Source organism: Ceratotherium simum, chromosome 20 (assembly GCF_057802395.1).
Source record: "Ceratotherium simum simum isolate JZ-2026a chromosome 20, ASM5780239v1, whole genome shotgun sequence".
Taxonomy (NCBI): domain Eukaryota; kingdom Metazoa; phylum Chordata; class Mammalia; order Perissodactyla; family Rhinocerotidae; genus Ceratotherium; species Ceratotherium simum.
In genome coordinates, this window is record NC_141919.1 from 22,898,608 (window position 1) to 22,903,699 (window position 5,092).

Consider the following 5,092-nt stretch of genomic DNA (forward strand, 5'->3'; position numbering starts at 1 on the left):
GTTTTTTCTTGAGAGAAATGGGAAGTCATTAAAAGGTTGTTAGCAGGGAGTGCATGAGACATGATCAGATTTACGTATCAGTAAGATAGATCTCTCTAGCTGCGATGTGGATAACCACTTGTAATGGTGGAAGGAAGAGGGAATATGGGTGGACTGCTTAAAAATCTGCTGCAATAGTCCAGGTGAGAAATGATGGTAGCTTGAACTAGGTTAATGGTGGTAGAACTGAAGGGAAGTCAATGGAGTTGAGTGATATTTAGGAAATAATATTCTTATTATCTGGCAATAAATTTGGTATGTGGGATAAGGGATAAATGCATCAAAGACAAATATTACATTTGATGCTTGAGCAACTGTATGGAAGACAGTGCCATTTCCTATGCTAGGGAATCTTGGAGAAGAACCCTCTCCTCTATTTTTAATTGTGGGTAATTATGAGTTTGATTTTGGTCCTTTTGATTTTGAGGTGCCATTATGGTACTCAAGAGGAAGTTTCAAGTAGCTCTTTGGATTTATGGATCTGGAGCACAGAGAAGAGGTCTGAGTTGGACATAAAATATATTAGTTATTTGAAATAGATAAGTTATTCGGCTTGGATGAATGCGATCATCTAAGAGTGTTGAGTGTGAAAAAGAGAGGGCTGCATTTCAACACTTGAGCGATGAAATATTTGTTTTCTAGGCAGAGAAGGATGAGCCAGCAAATGGAGACAATTTTAACATGGAAATAAGGAGAAAGAGAATGTTTCAGGAAGGGAGAAGAGGAGGTTATCAACAGTGACAGATGTTGCTGAGAAATCAAAGGAGAAGAGGACTGAAAAACATCACGTTGGCTTAGAAAAATAGAGGTCATTGATGACTTTAGCCTTATATTTTTTGGTGGATCATTGAGACAAAAGATTAGAAGAGGTTCAGCTGTGAGTATGAGGTGACCATTAATATAAAATCTTTCAAAAGGTAAGTGGTATCTAAAAGGATATTATTGAGAGATTTAAGCTTTAAAAAATTCAGTGGGGAAGAGTTCTACCTCTGGTAATGACATATAATCAGCTTTAGACCTACTTTTCCACTTAGGACAACTAGAAGAGCTGGACAAATATTTTAAAAAACTTTTTAAAAGGATTATACATCTATAAGAAGTTCACCACGATATTCCAGGGCCAGGTTCTGGGAAAGAAGGCTTGGAGTGACGAGTCCAGCATTTGGAACTGATTTTACTTTGGAGGCATTTGCTTATTTCATTTGCTGATGAAGAGCTGAACAGAGCTTCAACAACCTCATGGGTTTGTAAAGTTGTCAGATTGGATTTTAGTTCCCTTCAATGAGAAGGCACCCCAGTAAACTGCAATATTTAGGTCAAAACCACAAAGAGTTTATCATTACTATACGAGTAAGGGTGAACCAGAAATACAGACCCCCAGATATAGAAACTGAAGTTTAGATTTGAATATTCTCAATCCCTGATTGGATTATTATGATCTGGGATTGTTAATACCTCAATATTCTTGTCTGCCAGAAGGAAGTTAAATCCTCTCTAGAAGCTAACATATGCAAAGGTTCAAATCATCTCTCTATTTTAAATAATGTTCAAAATTCAAGCAAAAATAACCAGACATAAAAGTAGACAAGTCTTAACTATAAATCAAGGGAGATGATAGACAATAGAAACATCCTCTTAGGGCATCAGACAGTGAAATTATCAGACATAGACTTGCAAATAACCATGCTTAAAGAATTAAAAGAATATTAATAATTATTAAAGATTTATTCACCAGGAAGATATAACAATTTCAAACTTATATGTACCTAATAACTTACCTTCAAAATATATAGGGCAAAAATTGACAGATTAAAAGAGAAATAGTTAAATCTACCATCACAGTGGGAAATTTTTAATATACTTTTTCTCAGTAACTGATAGAACAACTGAAAAAAATTCAATACAGATATGAAAGATTTGAACAACACAATGAAAAAGCTGACCTAATGGGCATTTACATTACATTGGACACAATGGCTGCAAAATTTTTTGCATTTTTTCTAAATGCACATGTAATATTCAACAAAATTGAAAATATGCCATGCCATAAAATAAATGTCTTTACAAATTTCAAAGGATTAAAATTATTTGAACTGTGTTATTTAACCCTGTGGAAAGAAATCAGTAAACAAAAGATAACTAGAAAACACCCAAATGTATGAAAGTTAAGCAGTACACTTTTAAAAATCTATGGGTCAAAGAAGAAATCACAATGTAAATTAGAAAATATTTTCAACTGAATGGAAATGAAAATAAGACATTTTCATATGACATATTGTGAGATACAGCAAAAGCTATGCATAAAGGGAAGTTTATGTCCTTAAATGCATATATTATAAAAGAAAAAGGTCAAGGTAAATGATTTAAGCATCTAACGGAATAAGTTAGGAAAAAAGAACAGCAAATTAAACCCAAATAAAGTATAAGGAAAAATAATAAAGATTGGAGCAGAAATTATAAAAATGTTTCCTAATGTACAATAGAGAACTTCATTGAAGCTCAAAGCAGTTCCTTGAAAAGAATAATTGGCAGTAAACACATGGTAAAATTGATCAATAAAAAGGGAGAGATGAAAAAATAAGACTTCATTATACATCCTACAGACATTAAATAACATTATAAAAGACTTTATAGCAATACATTAGAAAATTTAGATGAAATCGACAAATTACTAGAAATACTAAATTTACCAAATTTAGATGAAATGGAAAACCCACTAACAAAACCCAACTCACCAAAACAGGAAGAAAATCTGAAGAATTCTACAAGAATTAAAAAATTGTATCAGCAATTAGAAACCATCACTCAAAGAAAACTCCAGGCTCAGATGGCTTCTCTGATGAGTTTTACCAGTTACTTGAGAAAGAAGCAATACCAGTTTTACATGGTCTCTTCTAGTGAGGAGAAAAAGAGAGAAAATTTCCCAACTCAGTTTTTTAAAAATACAGCAGATCTGGGCTGGGCCCGTGGCTTAGCGGTTAAGTGCACACGCTCTGCTACTGGCGGCCCGAGTTCGGATCCTGGGCGCACATGACGCACTGCTTCTCCTGCCATGCTGAGGCCGCGTCCCACATACAGCAACTAGAAGGATGTGCAACTATGACATACAACTATCTACTGGGGCTTTGGGGAAAAAAAAAAAAAAAGGAGGAGGATTGGCAATAGATGTTAGCTCAGAGCCAGTCTTCCTCAGCAAAAAGAGGAGAATTAGCATGGATGTTAGCTCAGGGCTGATCTCCCTCACCAAAAACAAAAAACAAAAAACAAACAAACAAAAAAATACAGCAGATCAAATATCCATTGCTCAAAAATTTAAAACCTATTCTGAAAAAATCGTTTTAACAAAGTCTGGGGTATTTCAAGTATTTAATTTTCCTTTTGGTTCTAGCCCCTGTGATTTCCAAAAATAATTATTTTTCTTCAAGTAAATTGATAGTAGACTAGGAACTCCTATCTTCATTGAACTAGCTATAAAATAATTTACTGATGTGTAAGTTAGTTACCATTAAAGGTACCATTTTAAATTTCAATAACTGAATAAGAGACAAATGTTTCTTTAATAATAAGTGCATCTTTGTGCCTCTAGGCAGGCAGTCATTTATAACAATGAGTTCACTTGCTTTTTAGGGAAGGTACCTCATTGCTTAAATAGACAAGATATTAACATTAGACACGTTTCTCCATTAATACCCTATGTAAGATTGTAAGATTCTCTGTTTTTGAGCAAAGTGAAAAACACCTGTGATGTATAGATTTAGTGATGGCTTCTGGAAGAAACTTGAACACGATGACTAGCAATTCATCTGCAAGATGAATATGTATTTAATTTACAATATTTACGGTTTTTATAATATGAACTACAACACTCCATTGCCTTCACTCTCATAAAGAGTAGTGGTGAGACATTTTTACATAAAAGAGACTCCATTTCTATATTCTTTAGAAATTCTCATTTTGAGTATCTACTGAACGTAAGTAAAGGTGTTTAGGTAGATACATGCATAACCAAATTCTACATTAAAAACCTATGTTTAAGGGAGATATTAGTTCACTCTTTCTCTAAAACATGTGTGTTTTGAAAAAGATCATCAGGAACTTCAGAAATAACTTCGTAAATGAGAGGATGCATACAAGAGGGGACACTTTATCCAAGAATAACCGGAGAAACCATAAAGAGTGTCATGAACTCTGTTGCTAGCCTGCGAGGTTCAAGTTCAAGAAATATTGTCAACCAGGAGCTGCTTTTTTTGCACCGTGTTTACAGCGTCTTTCACAAAAATGATATTCAAAATAGAATGGGAAATTTTTACTCTCAACCATAGTCTTTGAACATGTGAGCTAGTTCAGTAATAAACTTTCAACTCCTATATTGCTGACTGCTCTCAAAGGCAGGTTCATATTTCCAACCAAGAAAGATTTTACAGTTTGCACAAAAGATATCTGCTACAGCATGTTCACTGGAGAGGAGGACTGTCGTCTCCTGGACCATAGCCCACATTCACCCAGAATTAAAGAGGTGGGCTTGATGTTGACGAACATGAAAGGACTTGTATATCAACACAGCTAAATGAGCTTTGCGGTGGATACAGCAGTAAATTCAACAACAATTTGGCAGATAACCTTGGAAAGTTTTTGAGTTTGTCATTTTTATCATTTCTGCTGGAAGTTTTACTCGGCTCAGGGCTGGCACATGAAGAATCTCAACTTTGCTGGATTCGATGACAAAAGAACCCCTGGAACAGGCTGGCGAAAGCTGTTATTTTGAAGGGTGTGAGGCACTTTCTATACAGAGGAGGAGAGAGAAAATGTCACAGCGCATGCTCAGCAGTCCATGTCCTGGCCAGTTCCCCTCCCCACAGCGCCAGCCCACAGCACCTATCTGGCCAGGTGCTCACTGCCACCACCTGGCTCAACAGTCAATCAATTTGCTGCATGCCTGGGTGTTGCTGGCTCAGACTCAGGCTGTCAGGGAGCCCTGGCTTGGCGGCTGTTGGCTCCTCCATGGGGCATGAAGCGTTCTCCCTGTCATGGACCGAACGCATTTCATAAGGCC

The 5,092-nt window shown here is 36.0% G+C and overlaps 1 pseudogene; it reads right to left on the reverse strand.

Annotated features, from left to right (window-relative positions):
• Nucleotides 1-4,351: 4,351 nt before the first annotated feature.
• Nucleotides 4,352-4,693, reverse strand: LOC147914380 (protein yippee-like 1 pseudogene; annotated as a pseudogene).
• Nucleotides 4,694-5,092: the final 399 nt, after the last annotated feature.